This window comes from Amyelois transitella, chromosome 8 (assembly GCF_032362555.1).
Source record: "Amyelois transitella isolate CPQ chromosome 8, ilAmyTran1.1, whole genome shotgun sequence".
Taxonomy (NCBI): domain Eukaryota; kingdom Metazoa; phylum Arthropoda; class Insecta; order Lepidoptera; family Pyralidae; genus Amyelois; species Amyelois transitella.
In genome coordinates this window covers 8,659,197-8,685,204 of record NC_083511.1, presented here as the reverse complement: position 1 = coordinate 8,685,204, position 26,008 = coordinate 8,659,197, and the positions used below count along the sequence as shown (strand labels likewise).

Genomic DNA, 26,008 nt, shown 5'->3' with positions numbered 1-26,008 from the left:
AAATGAGGTAATACGTCGACCTGAAGAGTTTCATGTAAGCCACAGAGCAAGAAAGATTGCGTCCGGGTGGTTGTTCTGTGCTCTGTGATGAGAGCGTTGAGTGCATTTCCGAATTAAGGTAACGTTCGTAATTTTTCAGACGTCTAGTGCGCAACACATATACGATTATTGTGCGACATATGTGGAGTAAGAATAAAATGGAATAAGTAGTTATGATAAAAATCTATCATGTAGTAGGATTCCAAGTACTTAAGAAAAGGATCTTCATCGCTTTAAGGGGATTCGTTTTTATTGAAATTTTTATAATTTAATAATTTAGTTTGGAAATTAATTTTGATTCAAAACTTAATAATCTTCCTATAAATAACTATAACTTAACTGAAAAAACATTCGTGAACTTCTCATATTTGTACAACTCCATAAGGATTAAGAATATTTACTCCTCCCTGGAAATATTACTGGACGTTGATGTAACATAACTGCCAAGTAATCTAAGGTTAAGGCGCCGTTATTTTATCGTGTGCTTTGGAATTATTCGCTAATTCCATTAAAAAAGATTGTTCTTAATTTCGCTTATAGCCACTTTCATACGGAAATCTCAAAAATTTACTCTAAATGTCGCATTGGGAGCAAGAATTATGTTAAGAAGAACCTATTTGCTATGAAATGGAAATAAATTCTTAGATAAAATAGATATTGTTATTATTTGGGTACATTTATGAATTACCTACTTATACATACATACATACATAAAATCACCTCTTTCCCGGAGGGGTAGGCAGAGACTACCTCTTTCCACTTGCCACGATCTCTGCATACTTCCTTCGCTTCATCCACATTCATAACTCTCTTCATACAAGCTCGGCGGTTTCGGGTACTTTTGACCTGACCCTTTACCAGGACGTCCTTAATTTGATCAAGATACGTTCGTGTAGGTCTTCCCACTCCGACCTTTCCCTCCACACCCTCCATGTATATCTGCTTAGTCAACCTGCTTTCATTCATCTTCTCCACATGACCGAACCATCTTAACATACCCTTTTCTATTCCTGTAACTACATCTTCTTTCACATCACAACATTCCCTTATCACGCTGTTCCTTATCCTGTCACTCAATTTCACACCCATCATACTCCTTAACGCTCTCATTTCCACTGCATTTATTCTGCTTTCGTGCTTCTTTTGCCATACCCAACTTTCACTCCCATACATTAATGTCGGGACCAACACGCCCCTGTGCACAGCCAGTCGAGCCTTTTTGGATAGTTTCTGACTGCTCATAAAGGCATGCAAAGCTCCATTCACCATGTTCCCCGCGTTCACTCTCCTTTCAATATCACTATCATACTTGCCATCTGATGTAAACTTTGATCCTAGATATACGAACTCTTTCACTTACGCTTTACTTTTTCTCCTCCAATCAAAATATTACATGCTGTCATTTCTTTCTCCATTTCAAAAACCAGTGTTTTTGTTTTACTTACGTTCACTTTCATTCCTTTCTCTTTTAAAGCTTCATGCATACAGCTTACCATCTCCTGTAACTCTTCCGTTGATGACGCCAGTTTTGTTTATAAATTTTTAGATTCATTATAATAATGAACAAGACTTAGAAATTAAATAAGAATCCTAAACGAAAAATCCAATGTAATTCTACTAATAATTGTCTTTATCTCCAATGAAATAGAGTAGGATATTGTCTCAGAACGGATACATTTTAAGACTATTTGACGAGCTTTTAAAGATAACTGTCTTGAAACGTTTCCTTTGTACTATTATTCATTGTTTCCGTACTAGCTGTGAATAAGACTGACAGTGTTATTTTTTACTTCAGATAATAGTATCTCTTTTATTCTTTTTTACGAGTGCTAGGAAGGAAAGAAAGTGTGCTGGTACGGAAATGAGTATGAACAAATAATCTTTGAATTTATTAACGAAAGATTAGCAATTTATTTAGATCGAATTAACTTGATTAATTAACAAATATGTAAGTTTATAGCAGAAATAGATTTGAATTAGTTCTTAGTAAGTTATAAATATTCATTTATATTTTTTATTTAACCCGTGGCGCAGGGATTGTGTTCAGTTCGAAAATTATCAGTTCTCCTTGATCACAATAAAAGTTACTTTCAAATATAACAAAACTATGCACTAATCACTTTTAATAATTATGTTAATTATAATATGCACTTATTTATAGTGACGAATCACTTTTATTAAATAAAACACTAGTTTTGTTTTACATTTAAATGCAGTATTTTAGCACAAACTGACTCGTTTCTCATATTAGGAACATTTATTTCGATTTCCAAACTTATTGCAAAAAGTTAAAATTTTCGAGACAAAATTTTGCGGAACAAAGGCTTCGCTGGGCGCAATTCCGCCCTGTTGATTGTCAAAGCTTGCGTGAGACGAAACGCGAATATATCCCAGCAACGATAATGAATACGAATGTTCTGTAAAATGCATTTTATTTTTTCAAAAGTGCATTGAAATATACGGATCTTTTAAATATATATAATTACGTCTTTAACCCCTAATATTGACAGAGCCTGTCTCTGTCAACAGTCTCGAATATACTGAAAAAAAAAATTACGTTTAGTATGTTAGTATGGCTAAATGATAATAGGTATTGAGATTCAAATAGTGACAGGTTGATAGCCTTTCGCGTAAAAAAAATACATACATACATACATATGATCACGTCTATATCCCTAGCGGGGAAGACAGAGACACCAGTCTTGAAAAGACTGATTGGCCACGTTCAGCTGTTTGGCTTAGTGATAGAATTGAGATTCAAATAGTGACAGGTTGCTAGTCCATCACCTCAAAGAGGAATCTCAAGTTAAGCCTAGTCGCCTTTTACGACATCCGTGGGAAAGAGATGGAGTGGTCCTATTCTTTTTTGGTATGGTGCCGGGAACCACACAACACTAATAAATATTTTTGTTTCTACTTACTACTATGATATATAGGATCTATCTTCCTTGTGTGATTAAAAAGAAGTTAATTATGCAAAAATTACCTCAGTGCCTATTTAAGCTCATTATTTTGTTGGAAATTAAGTTAATACTTCCCCATGCGAGGGTTTTATCCACATTAGGGTAATGTAGTTCCTCTTAACGCGGAAATGAATTTCACATTAACTTTTCAGTGACATTTTGAATATTGTGTAACATGTCACTCCATATATTTTCCAAGGATGTTGTAAAAGGTGACTAAGGGAAAGAGTAATAAACTTGGGATTCTTCTTTTAGGCGATGGGATTTACTAACTTTCAATTAACTCTCAACAGTAACTTTTTCAAGGGATTCCGCAAGGGATATAGACGGGCCTATATGTATGTATGTAAAATTTCCACAGTGTTTCTTAAAATCATAACACGCACTTTAATTATTCCAAATGCAATTAATGCTTAGCTTACACTTAGATACTATTTCTTTTAACTTACACTTCCGTTTTTCATATAGTAAACGTATTCAAAACAAAATAATCCATTTTCCATGTCGTAAACGAAAGCAAAACAAAAATTGTCATTACATCAGTTTCCACGTGCTGAGCAGAAATAACGAGCGGATAATTAGGCGCGGGAGTTCTGTAAACACACCAGTTTACTTTAGATACAGTTCGATACGAGTATTCGATACTGAATGTTGCAGCAAACACATGACAGTTGTATAATTTCATACTTTCGATTCGAATACTAAACCGATTTTGAACGTATGTAGGTATATCACATTACGTATACAGAGTTAACATTCTCGAAAAGACTGAAAAGTCACGTGTGTCGGAAGTCTTAGTGATGGAATTGAGATTCAGATAGCACTTACTTATTTTGCAATCTAGTTTCAATAAAAAATCGAATGAAAACGAAATTCCGAAATAATGAAGTTTCAAGGAAAGTGAAAGAAGAAACAAAGTTGGTGTTAAAGCGATAATCTTCTTTTGTCGACCGGATAAAAATCACCGGGATTAAAGTTTGGCTCTCGGTTTGTTCTGCCACGGGGTTTGTGGTAATCTCGCCTTATTGTCCAAAATTAGACCAAGGCCTTAGAATGCAAGGGTTCGTTTCGTCCTCGCTATAAATTCTTATTATATTGTAGGTCATTCTGTTCAGTTATATAAATATTTATTTTAATATTGAAATAAGTACTTACTTAATTTTATTCGTAACATGCGAAGCAAGAATATATGTGTACAAAATTGTGAGGTAGCCTAGCTCGGAGTCCTAAACACACGCTTACTTTACAATTAGGGAAAACATAGACAACAATAAAATATAATAAAGCGGAATAAAATAGTTCAATCGAAATGGACGTCGCGTGATTTTCTGTGACAAAAGTCAATAAATAGTCTAGTCCAATGTGATCATTATCGAAAACTTGCCCGGTGTTGAACATATTGGAAATCTTCCATCTCTGTCGCCCTGTTATTCGAGGAATTCAGGTATTCATGAATAAAATATCTACTGTTTCACACAGTCCCCCAGCGGGCCTTCGGTCACTTTGGTCACGGTTAAAATCTCTACAAAATAATACCAGGTTTTGTGAATTATATTACAAAATTAGAAAAATAATTGTAAATTATTCAATTAAACATACCTGTTTGCATGAAATAAGTAAATAAATCACATTTAACATAAACTGTGAGCTCATCTTTATAGTATTTCCTACAACAAACTACGAATTAATAAACGAATAAATATTTTTATACTTATATTTTTTACTTATATTTGTCAGCAACCAAAATTCGGGATTAAAGGAATTTAATTAAAGTTTTGGCCAAGATACAAATAAATCAAATATTTGACCGGCTCAACAAACAGATTCAGATTTTCTGTAAGTAAACAGAAACAATTCGTTTGAGATATCGCAAAAGTTGTAATCCGTAAGGCCTGCCATCGATTTTCACAAGACAGTAGAGACGGGATGAAATAGTGGATGTTGCTAACAAAAGCGAAAGTGACTCCATTTGAAATAAATTGAGCATTCGCCTAATGGGCCTTTAACTTGAGGACTCTTATCAACTTTGCAAATAAGAAGGACTTGCGTGAGTCTTTGTAAATAAAAGAATTCGAAGATCCTCCGAGATGTTGCGTTCGAACCTGACTTATTGTCTGCGTTACGATATATTGAATTTTAAATTTAGAAGGCATATCTTTTTTATTCCGAATTCTATGACAAAATTATTAAATTGATCTTTTGATTAACAGGCGATTGTGCGGAATGAAGGGTAAAAGGGAGTAGACACGAACGAAACATTGTTATTTAAGAAAACTAAGTTTTTGTTATATATATTAATAACTTTGCACAAAAATATGCAAAATTATTATACTTACAAATTTTATATGTTAGAATTTACACTCGAGTAAAGTGGCGGGCGGAGGCTTTTCTAAAATATATCTATCAGTAATGTTCTCCCATTGTGTAATGTCCATTCGTCTATGACTCTATTCAGTAGAAAATCCAGGAACATTCGACTGTCGATTATGTGCCGTACATTAATGCAGTGGTGAATCACGTCCATTGACTTTTCACCGTGTTCGGATAATAATGGATCGGCGCCTTTTGTATGAGTTGAGGATAGAAATCTATTCGATTTTGTTGAAAACACACTATAATGCGTTTCGTTATGAAGGTTTGTGGTTTGGACCTATCTTTGGCGTTGGAATCTTTAAATGCCTCACTTGGTATCAGTTCTTAGCACAATCACTCCCACCCCTTACTGTTGCCTACGACTTCGTCCGCCTCCAATCAGTTCAGTTATTTTTCGTGAGAGACTGACAAACACACACGTTAACACATATCCTAGCAAACTTGCCAATTTATAATATTAGTAAGAAGAATGTGTCTTCTTGAATATTAGAACAATAAAATTAATCTTATATAATGTTTTTGGTAAAAATTAATTCCACATACATTAATGCAGTGGTGAATTACGTCCATTGACTATTCAGATAATAATGGATCGGTGCCTTTTGTATGATTTGTGGAGAAATGTATTCGATTTTGTTGGAAGCACACTATTATGTGTATCGTTATATGGAAGTTTGAGCCTATTTTTAGCGTTGGTATTGATTTTTGTGTTTTATTTGGTAAACTTCTCGATATAATTATTACCCATTTGCCTCAAGGGGTATCAGAAGGACAATTGCAAAATGTAAATATTGGATGCATAATAACAAGTTTTTAAGCGATTTCCTTTATTGACTTTATAGTTGCCGGGGAAAAGCAGACGGCACACATTATGTATCAGCATAGGAACCTATACATATTGCCTGCCTAATATCTTAAACATGATAGTATCGGCGTTGTCGAAGCTATACATTGGGTGGTTAATGATATCGTTCCAGTTACAACAATAGCCGTTATCACAGACGGCGCAAATGAGCGGGCACTGTGTTCGATTCTATACAATAAGGCTGATAATAATATTGTAAACTAGGTAGATATACTCGTAGTATCGTATATAAAGTCACGCCTATATACCATTTAGTATGTGCAATTAGTAGGAACATAATGTCATGTCTTTACCTATGAGTAGAACCTCAATTAAATATTATTTATTGCTTCTCTTCCCAAATTTAGCGATGGGCTAGCAACCTGACTCAATTTAAATCTAAATTCCATACAGCTGAACGTGACCGTCCTGTCTTTTCAAGACTGTAAGCTCTGTCAACCCCGTTAGGGATAAAGACGTCATAATATGTAGGTAGGTATATGTATTAAAAATGGTGTAGTTATTCGCCAAGGAAAAAGTTTTAATATTTCTACGGGACTGAAACCCATTGCTAAAGTTGTCCTTAAAGAACTGAAACCTAGAAACCTAGCAGCTATCTGACCACGAAAATATGCAATGAACTAACAGAATTAACAAATGTTGATGAGGCTTAAAGCTTCCGACAAATTTTGCGACATTGTTTTGCACCTTGCCCAAAACCGGGGCTCTAACCACTAATGCGCTAACAAGTTGACCGGGACAATTTATCCAACCCCATAAATTGGGAAGGCCGTGGAAATCGGCACCCCATTGAGATAATGCCCCAATGCGATACAACGTATGACCATACACAAAATAATTTTACTACAGAAAAAAATAATTATTTTATTTTTAACATGCGAATTTGGAAGCATTTTCTGTTAGTGTCGTTTTTCCGTTATAACAAGCATACATCATTAAGCTCTTGTTGTAACTGCGTTTTATTTTTTACATTAGTTTACAATTAGATCGTCGGTAAAGTGTATTCAATTTCGCGAGTCATTACTTCAATTTAAGTACTTTATAAACATTTTACTTTTTATATTTATTGGTTCATTTGTTTTTTCGATATCTTTATTATATTATTATGTCCGTTATTATTTTAATACTCACGTGGATACATATATTAGAAGCTAACAAATGAGTACTTTGGCGTTGCTTAGAATAATTCCCTACGTCTTTGCAAAGTTTCAACGTAACATGATAAAGTCAGGTGTCACATTATCCAAACCAAAGTCGCACGATAACAAAGTAACTCCCTTGCTTTATGATAGTGAAATCTCTTCTAATATAAATGGAGGCAAAGAGAGCCAAAATAATAGATCATTTTTATACATTAATTAATATTGACAAATGGAAAGACGTAGTCTTGAATTTTATAAATCACTAGCTGACCCGGCAAACACTGTTTTGCCAATTATTTTTATATATTATTACGGAACCCTATTTTTTTCCAAAATAAAATATAGTCTATGTTACTCGTGGATAATGTAGCTTTCGAATGGTGAAAGAATTTTTAAAATCGGTTCAGTAGTTTTTGTGCCTATTCATTACAACCAAACAAACAAAGTTTTCCTCTTTATAATATTAGTGTAGATAAAAACTCATGGTTTCAGCTGTGTGCCAATAGACAAGTAACCTTTGGCTTAAAAAAAACGTACATCGTCAAGATATTGCAACTATACGGGAACCTACAAAGCAACAGACGCGTCGCCGTCACTACCCACAATCGTGGATTTGGTCACAGCCAAACATTGCTACCATAGCTACCAGTTCGCGATCGGTATCATATTGTATTGTATAGAATTGAACACTATTTTAATCGATATCTTTGGGGTGATGACATGTTCCTGATATAGCCCGAGTACTGGCTTAATCGTTGTGTAAAAAAAAAAAAAATTTGTCTCTAGATTGAAAATGTGTACCTGTCGCTATTTGAAGCTCAGTTCCATCAATAAAGCTCAAAGTAGCCTTTCAGTCTTTTTGAGACTGCAGCCTCTGTGTTTCCCTGAGAAGATTAATCTAACGGAATTACACCACATTCAATAACGAATACCATCTCATATTTCGTGTCCCAATTTTGATAACATGCAAATAAAGTCAGTGAAAGTAAAATATATCACAAAATCTTAAAATAATAAGGTTTTCGATGCTTTTCAGTAGTATATAGGGGCAATATTAGACATTGAAATAAAATTAATTACAACAAATGTTAAGCAGTAACGTGTAATATAAAACTAGCCAATGGTTCAAGCAATAGCAATGACTGCACAAAATTTTAATTGCCCCTCAGACAAAGGAGAGCCGGCGTAAGCTCTCTCAACTAGGTTTTAAGCCCAGCTTACATAGACATAATAGCCTTTCTCTAGTTATTGCATATTTTAAAAGTAAAATTGGGATCTTTTTGTCACGTTTTGTAGAAACATTTCATGAATATCAAATCCCTTTATAGCTCATAGCAGAAAATGAATATTTTATGAGAGACCAATTAAAAATGACTTAGAAATGTCCGGAGGGCTGAAAACTTCTTCAAATGTGAAGCATTGCCATTCAACGTGGCAATGCAACAGCCTTTTTGGCACGTTGCCGTGGGCAAACGATTTACAGGGCTTTATAAATTACAAGTTATTTTTTCTTTTCTCTTTTTAATATAATTGACAGTTTGAATACTGATATAAATTTACAATTAGGTGTTAAAAATAATTTATAATTAATACTTTAATAGATACAAAAAAAACTAAGGAATACTTTTGAACACGCTAAGTAATTTTAATAATTAAACATAAGTAACATATAAGATGTAAAATCTTGTTAAATTTTTAATGATCCTATTTCATTTGTAAAGATAAGGTGAATGTAAGTTAGTACGGAGATATGCTTCTAGCAATTTGTCACTAGGTTTATAGAAATCACACACTCTATTCTACAAAATTACAAACGCAAAACTTTTTTCTTTCAACATAATTGGCACAGAGCATACAAAAAATCTTGGTAGACGTTTTGCTACATAGGCGATTAGCTAGCTAGTCAGATTACTCACTAGACTTTTTGCTTTGTTTGACGTTTTGCTATTCAGACAGAAAAATCTTCAAAAATTCGCATTCTTGTACTATAAATCCACTATCAGACTCACCGAGAGACTAGAAATAAACCACTATATACAAATCGTACATACCGAGACAGCGCGAATCAATAGTCTCGATCCTAAGTCGGAGTGCAGTGAACCCTTCGAATTATAACAGAAACAAACTACCACTGACCCGATTCTTCCCAGTCGGGAATCACTCGAATACTGAATACACAGCGAGGAATCGAATAAAAATCGAGATTTCGTGTTTATTACATTTGGCAAAACCTGGCCAGTTGTAAACAGAACTTCCGATAGATTTACGAGATGTTACATTGTGTACTTGGCAACGGAGTTATTGCTAGCAGGTGTGAAATGGTTAAATACAAAATTCTTAAGCTCATCTTCCGATCCATATAATAAGTTTAGGTAAGAAAGCCTGCAGGCTTACCTAAAATTATTATATGGATCGTGAAACAATATCGTGATACCTGCAGGTATCTATGTTACTATAAAATATTGTAGGTATTAATGTAGTAAATTATCCGAGTAATAAATATTTAAATTTTTGTTTTGTAAATTTTATTAGGGGTCGGTTCTCATCATTTTCATCATTACCTTAGATTCTGGGTTAAATTATAATCAATTTAATTTTCATTCTTAATTGCCATATATTTATATTATTGTAATCTACAGAATAGATTCTAGTTTAACCGTTTTAAAAAAAGTTGGTTCTCAGTTTTATCTCCGGTTTTGCTGAACCTGAAGGTTTTCAGGAAAGTGTTTGTTAGACTTTGGAGTAGGTTTTAGAAATTTTACCGACTTCAAAAAAGGAGGATTTCCATAGGAGGCGGTTCTCTCTCTTCAAAAGTTATAATTTAAATGCTTTGACGGCCTCTGTGGCGCAGCGGTAGTGCGCTTGTCTGTGTCACCGGAGGTCCCGGGTTCGAATCCCGGCCAGGGCATGATGAGAAACGAACTTTCTCTGATTGGCCTGGGTCTTGGATGTTTATCTATATACGTATTTATTATAAAATATAGTATCGTTGAGTTAGTATCTCGTAACACAAGTTTCAAACTTACTTCGAGGCTAACTCAATCTGTGTAATTTGTCCCGTATATATTTATTTTATTTTTTATTTTTATTTGAAGATGTATGTATTTGACAAACTGCATAGCGTTTCAATAAAACAGAAATAAAAAAATAAAGTGAAAATATGTAATGAACGGAAACACAGACCACTCAACAAGCAATTTCCAGAAATGACCTATTAGACAGGCAGACTAGCAACAATCGTTGGCACTGGCTTTTATCGTTATGGAGCCAAAGTTTCAGTATTAGCCGCAGCTCAGATGTGGATGTTAATAATTGCTTCCATTTTCATTTTAACTTGCCGCTTACCCTGTCTACATTATAGTGTCTTTTTTGTTGTTGATGTTGTTTTTCACTGTAGGAGTATCGGTTAGTCTTGAAACGAATGTAGTTATTGAGAAAACAGACGGCACTCTTAAGAGCAGATATCATAACTATTAAACACCGACGCTCCTGGTCGTAAAAAAGGTAGATATGATTGGAAAATAAATTAAACTTCACCGCACAATAGCCAGTCAGACAAAAGTCGACCTTTAATCGCGGGGACTTAAATAAATCCTTTAATTCTTTCCATGTCTGCAACGGGACCTGCCGATAAATCCGGATTATGTTTCCGTCGAACTAAGTTGATATCTGCTTCTAATTTATTGCCTTTCAGTGCACCTGGGAATTGTGAAAAAATTAATAAATATGTAATTCCTAATGTAGTCACATACCTCAATATTTCCCAAATAGAATAGAATAGAATAGAATAGATTTATTTTCAAAATTGGATACAAGGTATCACTTATTGACGTCACATAACTTAAATCTAATTATAACTACTACCGCTTCCAAAGCGCATGTGTAGAAGAAGCGGCGGAACAAACTACACTGCAGCATTTTCATAGGACGTCAATTTACAAATATAGATCTCTTAAATCTAAATCGTGGACGAATGCACATTGTCTACATTAAAAAACATGTATGAATGTAGAACTGATTATGTCAATACGAATATTTCGTCAAATAAAATAAATATAAAATAAAATATGTACATACTGTACAAATTATGTCAAGATCATGTCAAAAATACACAAGCATTTAAGAGGCCATTATGTCCAGCTCGGGCCACACATGTTTATCATTAATATAATCATCCGTGCTGCGTAATAGGCTTTCCTACAAAGCTCAACTTTAATATACTGTTTGAATTTTCTATCATTCATTTCAAGAACACTTTTTGGTAATTTATTATAAAATCTTATACAATTAATCAGAAAAGATTTCCCTACCTTAGCCAGCCGATGTGCTGGGATCGACAACTTGTAATTGTTCCGCAGTGATTTACTAGTACATTCACCTACTTTTTTGAAAGAGTCTAAGTTTTTCCTAACATGCATGATGTTATCGAATATGTATTGGGAGGGCAAAGTTAAAATATTTAGGTTTTTGAAAAAATCTCTAAGGGAATCTCTTTGTTTAAGACCGTAGATATATCGAATTGCCCTTTTTTGTAAAATAAAAATAGTTTGTATGTCTGCTGCTGATCCCCAAAGCAGTAGACCATATGACATTAAACTATGAAAATAACTAAAATATACTAGCTTAGCAGTTGCCACATCCGTCAAATGCCTAATACGACGAATAGCGTATGCTGCAGAACTAAGCCTTTTAGAAAGTTTTAAAATGTGAGCATGCCATTTCAAATTTGAATCTAATGTTATTCCTAAGAAAGTAGTACTATCAACAAAATCTAATCTTTTACTACTTATACTAATATCCACATTTGCCTGCCGCACATTGGGAAGTGTAAACTTAATGCATTGGGTCTTATTTGCATTTAACAGTAAGTTGTTGATTGTAAACCAGTTAGAGATGGCGGCTAAAGTGCTATTCACATCATCACAGATTTCGCTACGGCGGTTCATTTTAAAAATTAGTGACGTATCATCTGCAAACAACACGATGCCAGTCTGTTTCTCAATCATGCAAGGCAGGTCGTTGATATATATCAGAAAGAGAAAAGGTCCCAAAATGGAACCTTGCGGTACCCCAATTTTTACCGTCGCTCCTTTCGATTTTGTGTTATTTAAATCTACCGTCTGTAATCTATCACTAAGATATGATTTAATTAGTTCAACGGCAGCAGTATCGAACCCGTAATGAGCGAGCTTGAGCAGAAGAGTTCTATGATCTACGCAATCAAATGCTTTGGTCAGATCGCAAAACACTCCGATGGCATCCTGTGAGTCTTCCCATGCATTGAGAATATGAGTGACAAGAGCCACACCTGCATCTGTTGTACATTTCCCCTCAGTAAAGCCGTATTGCTGACTATGAAATAATTTATTAGACTTAAAGTAACGCTGCATTTGATTAAGCATGATTCTCTCGAACACCTTGCTCAAAATTGGTAAAATTGAGATTGGTCTATAATTACCAGGATCTGATTTTTCACCTTTCTTGAATAATGGAATTAGTTTACTATACTTCATTAAATTTGGAAATATCCCTTGGTCAACACAATTATTGAATATATAAGCTAAGTCCCCAGCTATAATATTTATAATATGACATATCACAACAGCCGACATACCCCAATAATCCTCAGACTTTTTCAGATTAAGTTCTTTAAAGGTATTAATAATGTCAGTAGGCTCAATATTTAAGAATTTAAATTTGGAACTGCAAATGCTGACATGACAAAAAATTACCTACATGCCAAATTTCAGCTAACTATGCCCAGTAAATTGTTATTAGTCAGTCACTAGGAAATCTGAACTCGGTCAGTCAGTGACCCAAAAGTTTTATATATTTTCATTAATGGTTTTGTTTATTTCTGATATCTGGTTCAAAACCTACCTTAGCTACCAAACACGTGATACGATTTCCCCCTCAGCCAACTTTTTCAATATATTTGTTTGGAACGTTCGGTCGTTTTATTGGCTCCCTACACCATTTGTTTTGATCGAACACGACCAGTAGTTTTTACGCTTTACGGCTTTAATTTTACGGTCAGGTCTTTGGTCGCTGATGTTTGTTTCACATAGATGTATGGGTAGCTTTTAAACATATTTCTACTCTGTTACTTGAGCATCGAGTTAGTTCTATGTTATTTTCTGTTGGTTTTTAAAAGTTCTTATAAATTTTGGTAAATTCTTATAAACTTCATAAATTTTGGCAAATCGTTTTCTATTTTCTTACAATCCTCAATGAATTTACATGGAATATTTGGGCTTCCTATGACCCTTACAGTATGCGTTATACTTAATCTCGCGTGTGTTATATGCGTTATACTTAGTTACATAATATCAATTTCCTCCTTTCAAAGAGTTGGCGAAAACGGTCATAAATTTAAAGATGTACCTACTAAGGTTGGTTTTGGTAAAGTTAATACGATAATCCGATAAGATATGCAAAACGCTATAAAATGAAAAGTTCCTTTAAGTCTTCTCCATCAGACGGAAGTTTGCAAAGTATTTTAACCTGAAAGTTTTTGAATTTGTAAATGAAATATTTGAACTTAATTTTTATTATTACTTACTTTGAAATCCTTGGTCTGTGGATGTCAATAATTATTTTATAGTTATAACAAGTCGACATGGCAAATTTACTGATTACTTTAAAACTATCACGTAACGTATTATTAACATTCTTTAATAATTGAAGGTTATTACAAAATTATCACTCTTTCATTATTATGTAGAAAATATAGATAATATCTTAATCCTGCCACTATATATATAAGTACATGGTTTTCAATAGGAATATAAATAATCCTTAATGCTTAACACGAGGCAGTAATGAGCCTTATGAAATATGCGATGACATCGCTCCACGTCGATATTTCATTTTGTCGGGGGCTGGAATAGGCCCACGAGCTACAAATCAATAGACGTTGTTTCGCTACAAAATTATCTGTCTAGTACCTTTCATTTATTGGATTTTCGTTTTCGATTGGAGTTCCTATTATGACCATGGGATCAAAAGAGACCAAGAGGAAGGCCACAAATTAAATGGAAGGATGACGTCAGGAAGATGGCGGACCACAAACGCAGGGTGCATTTGTATTATAATGCCCACAGTAGATCACAGGGAAGGGAGTTGATGGAGTCCTACATCAAATATTTGATTGACAAAGGCTAAAAAGAAGAAGAAAATTTATTCTATGTACTCGATGAATATGTTAATTTGTTTTTAGTATCATTGATATTTCCAATAATATCATGTCATTTAGAATATTCGGGAAGACAGTGTCCATAAACGATTATAAGTAGATTTTTTTTAAATTATTATACTTGTTCTTTCTCCTCGGTTACATAGTTATTTTTCTAGAGAGGAGCCTGGGGTGCGCATTATGACCATGCTGAATTTTTCGCGAAGCAACTTATATGCGATCATAGTAAAAGCTGGCCTATGTCAATGTGTTTACTTAGTCGCCTTTACGACATCCATGCAAAATAAATGGAGTGGTCCTATATTAAGTGCCGGCAACCATCGAACTGTGATACTCTGAAGTAACAAAAACATTGGACCACAACAAATTGTTCATTAAAAACATAAATGCATACGAGTACCGTTGCTTCATAGTCTTATATAAACTGACATGTAATGTTTTGAAAGGACTAGCAAAATAAACTACTCCAATTTCGTCGTTACCAAGCACTTTAACTCTTAGTATATTTATAACTTTGTAAACATCTAACGCTTTGGAACTATGGGACACATACAAATTAGATATACGGACTTGTTTTGATTCCAAAATTATTTCAGCAGTCTCGTAGGAAAACATGCAATCGCACAAATTACCATATTAGATATATACATATAATTACGTTTTTATCTGTGACAGGGTAGACTTACTCAAGTCTGAAAAAGACTGAATAATTAAATGCCTGGAAAGTCTTTGTAATGTTACGTGTGTCATAAGCGTTTTCTTTGACTATCGTATACTATATACATACATATGTTCACGTCTATATCCCTTGCGAGGTAGACAGAGCCAACAGTCTTGAAAAGACTGAATGGCCACGTTCAGCCATTTGGCTTAATGAAAGAATTGAGATTCAAATAGTGACAGGTTACTAGCCCATCGCCTAAAAAAGAATCCCAAGTTTGTAAGCCTATCCCTTAGTCACTTTTTACGACATCCATAAGAAAGAGATGGAGTGGTCCTATTCTTTTTTTGGATTGGTGCCGGGAACCACACGGCACCCTATATATCCTCTATGAGGAAAACAATAATCGTACTTGTGCTTGTCCCGGTAGCGGCCTGACCTCCCTGGAGAAGAGCCCAGCCATCGGCCTATTATCACGATACTGAGTCAGGTGTGGAAGTTTATACGAACTGACTCCCATCTGAGCTCCGTAATCGATAATTTGTCCGTCACTTTTTTGCTGTATAAAAGTAACCTTCCTCGAAGTTAAAAGCAGAGTAAAAGAGTGAAGATAAAACTTAATATAATGTTTATAAAAATCAAGTATTGTTAATTAATAGTTATGTTTATAAAAGTCAAATTTATGTATATCAAGGTTTGTGAAAAAATATAGAGAGTTGGTGGTTGAACGGTTAGGGTGCTCGGCTAAAAAAAAAATAATGTCGACTATTTATTTATTTATTCAGTTCACCAACAGTCGATACAACAATAAATACAGAGATTATACATACAATAAGGTTCGTTCTAATTGCTCGACCAGTTACAGGCAAACCCAGCATGCCATGGGGAACAATCCGTGTTTAATTTTAATTATTACTGATAAATTTAAGTAAGTATCTATCTACCTTTTTGTTAGCATAAAGTTTACTGTGGTGCAAATAGTAACAACTTCAATGTTTTGAACGGCAAAGAACTTAAATAATAAGGCAGCAATATTAACCTATAAGTACATAAAATAAGAGTACAATACATAAATATTAGTCATTCAAGCAACTTAAAATTGTAGCACGGAATTTTTTTAACGATAAATGATGTATATCAGCCAATGACTCTTTTTTAAGTTGTGCACACTAGTTTGAGTGCTAGCCGATGCTTTTACGGTGAGAGAACCTGCATATTCGTGTAACTGAATGTGTTATCATGTTCCAATATGAGTTAGGTTCCTGTGCAAAGGTTGCGGAGATCAGACGGGATTCGTTTCATGTAAAAACTAGGTTCACCTAATACAGGATCAGGTTGTAAAGGCCAGGTTCTCCCCCAGAAAGGTGAGGATGTAACCGGGACTAACACCAGGAGGAAGAAGAACGTTTTTGAATAGAAGAAATCGTTTGTAGAAACTAAATAATTCACATTTGACTATTCAATTATGAGACCCTGAATCAGTCTTTAAGTCTCTAACAAACTCCTGTAATTGATTAATAAGCTTGATTAAAATTAAATAGTCTATGGTATAATTACGCATTTTCCTGCCTTCTCTAACATTGAAGGTCACAAATTTCTTTCATGCAGCGTAAATTCTAAAGAGTGACATTTATCATTTAACCCGTCTCGTAATTAACCTAATTTACAGCGAAAAATATAAATTACCGAAAAGGGGAATTACCTAATAAAAAAGCGAACCTTATCTGGGCGTAATCGCACCGAAACCCAGCGGGAATTAATCATTCTTATTGGAGCTGGGAAAAATGTTTATCTAAGGAATTTGCATAGCAAAATGTAAGTGGAAGATTTCTGGTGACAGTGAATGGAAATAATTATAGATATTTTTAAGACTTCTAATAAAACTGATTGAATAGTGTCATCGAAATTAGGTAGTGAGGAGAGTATATTTTCAATTTTTTCTATTACAGTTATAATTTCCCATTTAAGTTTTTGTACTGGGATATGTATCCAACCGATATGACATCTATGTTCTCCTATTAACTCGTATGTATATAATCTTGATACACAAAGATATAGACAACGGATAGTTTCCTAAAATTTTATTAGTATATACAAAATCTGCGGTGAATTTCGACTGAGTCGACTGATGTTGATAACAAAATGCATTTACACATATGTATATACAATCACGTCTTAATACCTTACTTGGTAGATAGAGCCAAAAGTGTCAAAAAAGCCATGTTCAGCAGCAGCTGTATGACTTAATGACAGGATTGAGATTCAAGGAGTGACAAAGTGAAGAAGAAACCCAAGTAGAAAGCCTTTTCCTTTGATTGACTTTTAAAATCTGCATTGATAGAAAAGCACACTACTTTTTTGCAGTTGATGTTGGTGATGAATGTGCGCCTGTTTCCTTAGACGGTTTTAATGACATCTATTCTGATCTGATTTTGATTGACGATGTGACTATTCATAATAATATATGTGTATGTTACTTTAACAAGGAAGTCACCTGGCTTCTGTATTTAAAAAATCTTCGAACACGTCACTAATAACAGAGATTTTGAACAAAAATCTAAAACAGCCCATCGCCTATTTATTTATTCATATGAAAATATAAGGCTATATTCGTCCGACCTCGACCCACAACATAACTGGATAGAGTATGGCTTCTGTCGCGTGTGGCTAGAGATTTTCCCGCGAATAAAACCTATTGTCACATTCAAAGTGGAGCAACGGTGGCTTAGGCGTGCCCTTGTGACTGTCAACTGCCTGTCTTAGTCTAATTGTTATCTATGGGACCTTGCTTATATTGTAGCCATAGAATTTCGCCAGCTCTAGTGCGCAGCGGTAGTATGAAAATTTGACTTTAACTTGACTTTGATACAAGAGATCCCAGGTTTGAATCCCGGCAAGGATTAAAAGAAACGAACTTTTTGTAATTGGCCTAAGTCTTGCATGCCTTGGATATATATAAATATTTATCGAACTTTAAGGCTAATTCAATCTATGCAATTCGTCTCTTATACATTATAGTCGCTAGTAGTAAGTATACAATAACTTTCCAATTTTCTATGTAAAATCAAAAGGAGCTGCCTCAACAAATTACATCGTAGTGGACAAGCAAACAGTTTTTGTGTCTTTGAAATCCAATAGTCGACGGATGGATAGCCCATTTAAGCCATATTAGATGACACCGCACCTACACCCAAAGGTGTGTCTTTGGCGAAAATAATAGCTGCCCGAATAAATTTCTTTTATATGAATGACACCTTAGTAATAAAGATACGAATTACGAAAGAAATGATAAACGATCCTTTGTTATTATGTGTGACCATTAAATACTAAAATGATATCTTAGGATGTGACCACTGTGAATACATATATTGTCGCCTAGATTGTTTGATGGCAGTAATAAAGTGTATATGTAAAAGTATTTCACCTAACGCTTCATTTTTGGTTGATTATATTATTGTGTTCTTAAAATTTTTAATTCTTTTAACACGACATAAATCCAATCCTGTGACTTTTTACCACTACTACCAATTATTATTTATACCGATTGTTGGGTGTGACAAAGAAAAAGTAGACTTGACTTTGGGTCTATAAATAAGGATTATGCATTAAATTCCAGCGGTATAGCAGAGAGATCGGGCGGTTCCACGAGAGAGTAGCAGACAGACAAACACATTTTCGCATTTATAACATTCACCAGTTAAATAACTTACAGGTCAATTGCACTGTGGCGTCCATGTATTTTAAAAAGCAACACTATACGTAGCCGCTTAATTTGATATCCCTGGGCATTCACACAAATTATTGAGTGGGTCGTGTTACCCGGGGCGGAATAAAAAGGTTATATATTTTCAGCCGCCCCCAAGAGGCTCATATTATGAAATATTACGTATGATTGAATTTGACTCTGAATAAGTATTCGTTATATTTCAAATGCTTATGATATTTTACATACTTATACTCGTGTCAGGTTTTCCCTCACAGGATCGACAGAGCCGAAACACTGAAAGACCTCGTTCAACTGAAGCGGTCCAAGATGGAATTGAGATTCCATCGCCTAAAATAAGAATCATATACCTTAGTCGCCTTTTACGGCATCCATGGGCACGAGATGGAGCGGTCCTATTCTTTTTTCTATTGGTGCCGGGAACCATATGGTGACGACATTTCATATAAGCTAAAATTTATCATTCTGACTATGTTTTAGTGTCAGTAGCAGGTAAGAAAGAGTTAGAAAGTTGAAATCTGAACCTAAACCCTAGCAAAGTCTCATTAAAATTTAAATTAGAAACTTAATACACAGTGTTTAAAAGGATCATTACCATTGTTTGACAGTTAACGGGTTATAATTGTATGGAGATAATGACAATTAATTTCTATTGTATTGCAATAAAGAGCAGATGTTACAGTAATTATCTGTATTGTGAAACCATACGAATATATTTACGATTAAATTAAATAGCTTCATGCTACGCAAGGCATGTTTGTTTGGAATTTGTGGTTTTAAATTGATATTGTAATGTAAACTCGGGCATGAAAACTAATTAAAGATGGTACAAGAAACTTAGTTTTTTAACGTCATACTGAAGAAAAATATCCACAAATAAATCTTTAAGACATGCATTCATTATATTAATTTACGAAGTAGACAAGCCGATTGTAATAAGACTCGTAGGCCATTTTGAGCTGGATAGCTTAATAATGTCATAAAGATTCGACAGTAACATACTTATAATATACTAGAAGCCGCCCGCGACTTCGTCCGCATGGAAACCCTATCAATCCCGCGGGAACTCCGGGATTAAAACTAGCCTATATGTTATTCTGGGTCTTCAGCTACCTACATACCAAATTTCATCGTAATCGGTTCTTTTTGCGTGAAAGAGTAACTTACATCAATACTGACATACTAACAAACTTTCGCATTTATAATATTAGTAGGATTAGTAACAGGTTGCTGGCACATCCGGAAAAGAATAATCCCAAGTTTATAAGCCTTAACCTTTAAATTCACTTGTACAATATCTATGGAAAGATAAGCAGCCAATATTAATTGAATTATTCCGTTGCTTCTAAATAAATATAGTTAACAATATCTCAGTTATGAAAAGACTCGTGTTAATGCTTCTGAGCCTTTATAAGTTGGCTCCACCTTCAAAACCAGCTTTTGTTGAGGAAACTAACTGTTCATTTTGAAATATTTATTGTGTGGAACCGTATTAAATGTAGCGTGCGAAGGGTTAAAATTATTAAGGTAGCCATTATTGTGGTAATGAAAAGTCTATTATTTTGCGGGGGGACGTTCGTATACTTTAGTTTAAATATCATGTAGAAAAAACTTAATATACCAATGGACACTTAATATTAGTTTAATTAAAAAATAAAATATCTATTTTTAAGAAAATATAGGATAATTGGTTATGCATTACCGATAAAAGATACGAGGAAAAAGAAATTACGCATATGTGTAACGGGACGCTTACTCCATTTAATTTGTTTCAAAGGTACGTTGATCTTCATAAAAAAAGGTAGGTCACTATCACAAAAGCGAGTCGAATGAAGAAAACATGTTGTCTCTTTCCATTGTATTTGAGACCCGAACATTTCGCACCTGGTACCTACGTGTTCAAGTAATATACTTACTTATCTACATATAGTCTGTTCTTTAGCGAAATGGAACAATTTGTTTTGGGCCTCGACATCACGTATTCGTTGTACAGTTACAAAGCGTAATGCGAAGACAACTTCTTTCTAAATTTTGATCGGTGAGATCGGAGCGGATAGACTACTCTGTTTTGTACGTGTGAAGAGAATGAGAATAGATTATATGGTAAAGATTCAATGTGGGCCATAATAAGAGTGGCTCTAAATATCTATTAGATCTAACGTCTACAAGAAATAGCAATCTGCGGAGGTTTTATGAAAGCAGCTGAACGTGGCTTTTAAGTCATTTCGAGACTGTTGGCTCTGTCTATCCCGCAAGGGCTATAGACGTGATTATATGTAATGTGAATCAATAGATATTAATAACATACATACATATGTATTTTATCAATATCTATTGATCCACAAGAATACAAAAAATGGCGATATGGAGGTCTCGATTAATTTGAATCGCGGCGTACTTTTAACAGTGTCGTTTGTTTGTAAACTCTTAATTGCACGATACAACACATAAAATAATTCAAATTAAACATAAAATACAATGTCAATCTTAACCCATTTAGGACTTCTTCCAGGATATATTCCATTGTTTTTGTAAAATAAAGCAATCAACTTTAAATTTATAACACCTCAAAGTTTGAATTGACTTTGGTTTTATTTTGGTATTTGTTTCTTAAGCAGATTACACGGTTTTAGTGAAAATATTTGTTCTGAACTGTACCGAGGCGTATCGATATTGAAATGAGTTTACCGTAGCAGCAAATCTAGCTAAGGCTGCACTATTGCAATATTAGGTAGGTAATAATAAATTTGGTGCACAGGGGATTGCAATTTAAAAAGTTAACATATGTTCCTCTTTTATTTTTAAAACATATCATAGAAATTTCAAGCCATTTCTCTTTCTCCTTGCGTTAGTTCCAGTTTCATCACCTCTCTGGAGTGGAGTCCAGGGTGCGTCTTTTTGACTTTGATCCTAGATTTGGTAACCTCGGCAACCTTTTAAGGTGGACCTTATCCATATAGGATTATGGTTATTTATCCAGTTGCCTGCGTGTAGATTTCCTCACGGTATTTTCATTTCCGGCGCATTAAATGAAAAGGCCCCACCATGAGACTATTGTGTACTATTCAAGCTGCTTAGTCGATTTTACGACTTCCATACAAAATATGAAAGTCTTAATTAACTAATCAGAATCTTTACGGCCATAATTATAATTAAGAGTAAACAAGTCAATACACCTATAAACGTCTAAGCAAGTAATAAACTTGTCCTAGAGCGTTTATTTTCTCAGAAGCTCAATTTTCTTAGCTAAGTGATCGAGTTAATTAAATTCTTTTGATGTTTGAAGTAAGCAAAATTAAAAATAAATTTAAGAGAGAATATTATTTTATTTTTAATTTCACGTGTTTATGATTAAAAAAGATGCTCTGTTTTTCTATCTATCATATTATTATGCAAATGCAAAATTATATTATTTGATGCCTATCAACAATAACTGACTAGCGATCATCTTACATGCTTTATAGGAATGCTCAAAATAAACCAAACAAATGGAATAAAAAATGTATTTTTAAGCTTAAGAATGAAGACTGTTTTACATAATCCAACCCAGGATGACAGTGCCGCTAACACCGCGCTAAGTATTAGGATTAGTGCCATAGCAGTATTTTTGAAGAAAAATCATAATGTTATAAAATAACAAAGCATGATGTATTTTCTTAAATTATAATTTGTTGACCCTTTTTTATTTGGCAACATGATTGTAAAATACTGCTGTATCGTTTCTTTTCTAGTCTGGTAGCGATGATAAATTAATATAGGTGCCAGTTGCTTCTCTTCCCTTTCAGATAATTTAAATTTAATCTTATATTAGGCGAAATGTTAGCAATCTGTCAATATATTTGATCCTCAAGTAGTCTTTGCATTGGCCCTGTAAACACGTGGTAAAAGGTTCCCCTCCGAAGGTTACGGAGGTCGGATGGGAGTCGCTTCATGTATAAACCTGACTCACCAAATCCTGGATCATGTTCACACGACGCACCCCGGGCTCCTCTCCTGAGAGATAAGGGACTAACACCAGAAGGAAGAAGATATGTGTAATACATAGTCAGTCAATATACACACTGTATGCATGTGTGTATCCAAAAAAAACCTAACTAGTTTACTATTCAATAGGAGTAGGTACGTGAGAAGTTAAATCAACTGAAAATCAATAAGCAATGTATTATTCCGACGCCTGGCATCTCCGATGTGGCTGATTTACATAGAATCTCTTTGAACATTCACCAACATCGGGACAAACGGCGTGTGATCTTATCCACGATACTACCAACTTGATAAAGGAGGCACAAAAGATTTATGGATAACTAGCTATTACGCGCGACTTTGGCGACCTTCTTTACAAATATGTTTGTCCAATATTTAAAAAATCCAAATCAAAGTAGTACTTTTGCGTGTAAGAGCAAACAGCACTTAGCCTTACAAACTATCGCTTTTAAAATATTAGAAGTTGTCTTGAAATAATGTAGTATTTTCAAAAATCGGCAAATTTTTTGAAAGAACAATAAAACACTTAAATACAACACATTGATCAGAAGTTTCCGTGGTGTAGCGGTTATCACATCTGCCTAACACGCAGAAGGCCCCCGGTTCGATCCCGGGCGGAAACATGTTTTTTGATAAAACAAGTTTTCTTTTGTTTAATTTTTTTTTGTTATTTTATAATTATAATTACTATCGTCACGTAAGTGAAGTATTTAAGAAGTCTATAAATTCTTTAAAATATTAATTCTTTAAAATTGTTAATAATAAATTGTATCATTTTGATAATCTACTTAAAAAGATCTTTAAAACTATATAATGCTTAAACGAATTCGTGTGAATTCATTAGTATATTCTCCTTTGTATATGATCGACATAAGTCTCGCAGGTCGGAAATCCAGAAAGATCTAAGGCTGATTGGACAAAACAATAATAAAATGCGTTTTATATAACATACGTTTAATATTAACAAAGCGAGCCTGCAGTGCGGCTAATGCACTAGTAATCAGGCTCAGATGCACTTGATATCCTGTATTACAGAGAATCCAATTTAATTCAGCTTACAATAAGACCGGGTGACCCAGTATTTCGTTCATACCTAAAGGATATTTGCTTTAGTTGAAGTCATTTTTTATATAATAAAGGATAGCATAAAATAAGATAAAATATTAGAACAAGATCTAAATTAACATTAGTCTACTTGTACTGTACTATACAGGTCATCAAAATATAATGCAAAAATAAATAGCATGGCCTTTACTAAGTTGATTAATTTGACAATCCTTAATCATGAGAAGAAAAAAAAATTACGTGCTTCAAAAAGAGTTCGACACCTGTGTGATAATCTAAGACTACTAATCTACTTTCTCGGACATTGTCACATACATACATAAAATCACGCCTCTTTCCCGGAAGGGTAGGCAGAGACTACCTCTTTCCACTTGCCACAATGTCTGCGGTCGGACATAGTTTATTACATAAAAGTCATTTACAAACAAACGTTTAAGACCGAAACCAATAAAAAACATCACAAGAAAATTAATTTTTTTTGTTATTCCACTAATTCCAATGATAGCTAGAAAATACTTTCGAAATCTATTAAGTAGTGCAAATTATATCGAAATTAAAAGCAATTTGCGTGCCAGGAAATTTATGAATAATTTATAAGGGACATTGAAAGTCCATAAATCATGGATTGAGGTGAGACTTTTTACCGGGAACTATTTGGGGCTCCACGACGTCCTCCCCGGCAGCCCGCGATAAGAACGACTCACATAAATCTACCGGGAATTTGGAAGTGATGTGAGCAATTTTGAAAATTCTTATAGTAAAAACCTATTAAAATTTTTAGGCATCAGCCCTCCTATGTTCAGACACTATAGTTATATTAAAAAGAGATAGATTTTGATTGCTAATTAATTATAGTTAAAACTATTGGTGGTTCCTTATACAGTATATATTTGTAGAGAAACAAATTGTATAAATTTAAGATAAATATTACACTTAATAATTTATTTAAATATAATATATGGCATATACTTATAATATATGGCCAAAAACTATGTGTCTACATAGTTTAAATAGTATTAATTTCCATAACGTTTGCAATCTTACAATTTTAGAAAACCAATTTTTAGTCTAGTCAATTTGTGTGATTCTAAAAATAATTATTTGAAAGTAAGTAGAACATACAAGTTCTTGATAAAAGACGTTTTCTCATTGAAGTCAAAATAAAAAGCACAATCCCAGCCTAGATTTACGTACAGGCCAACGCTTATCCTAACAGGTACAAGTGCATTAGGATATAAGTGCCTACTATACTGCATTAGTTAACCTAAGTACTTGGGATTGTGGAATCATACTAGAACTAGTCCGTGGCTCCGCTCGCGTAATATAGAAAAATATCAATTTTTTCACTCCTGTTTCTAGTTCTGCTTTTGTTTTTGCAAGATGAGTGTTTAATTTTTATAATAAAAAACATAAGTTTGGCTTACACCATAGTATTTTCAATGTCAAAACAGTATCTGAAGCAAGTATTTAGTAATTACATAATATTTTAATCAGAAAACTTTATTGTCGTTCCGGATATCTTTGTGAGAGATTAAAGAATAAGTAAAAAAATATATGACCCTGATAATAGTTGAATTATTTACAACATGATTATCTCGCAATATAATCAGTTGTATAATAAACTGGATTACTTTCACAATATCGAGGTCAAGCGCTCACCTACTGGTAGTTATATTCGCCGAGTACGCATATAGTTTCCGTGGTGTAGCGGTTATCACATCTGCCTAACACGCAGAAGGCCCCCGGTTCGATCCCGGGCGGAAACATATCTTTTTTCTTCCCGTTGCGATATAGCGTCGTTTTTTGAAAGCGCATCCCAACTACATGACTCATTTGGATTTAGCTTTGGATTTTTATTCATAGATTTGTCACTGAATTTTCGCTAGCCTTCTGGTAGGCAGTAAACCATTTGAACAACTACCGCTTAAAATTAATTTATAATATATAAAAGAATTAAACAATTATTACCTTTTAATCAACTCAAAAGAATATAAATT

The 26,008-nt window shown here is 34.0% G+C and overlaps 1 protein-coding gene and 2 non-coding genes across 4 annotated transcripts in view; 2 read left to right on the top strand and 1 right to left on the bottom strand.

Annotated features, from left to right (window-relative positions):
• The window catches only part of LOC106136776 (Kv channel-interacting protein 4), a 141,360-nt gene extending 131,818 nt beyond the window's left edge, over positions 1-9,542 (bottom strand). Inside the window, exon 1 of one of the 2 annotated variants that reach the window (XM_060945448.1) lies at positions 9,434-9,542. The gene's annotated coding sequence lies outside the window, so the exon portion shown is untranslated. The remainder of the gene's footprint in view (positions 1-9,433) is intronic. The other variant, XM_060945447.1, reaches the window with a different exon arrangement.
• Positions 9,543-23,496: 13,954 nt separating this feature from the next.
• Trnav-aac (transfer RNA valine (anticodon AAC)) lies at positions 23,497-23,569 on the top strand. The gene has a single exon. It is a non-coding gene; the product is annotated as a tRNA-Val (tRNA).
• A 2,135-nt stretch (positions 23,570-25,704) lies between these two features.
• On the top strand, positions 25,705-25,777 carry Trnav-aac (transfer RNA valine (anticodon AAC)). The gene has a single exon. It is a non-coding gene; the product is annotated as a tRNA-Val (tRNA).
• Positions 25,778-26,008: the final 231 nt, after the last annotated feature.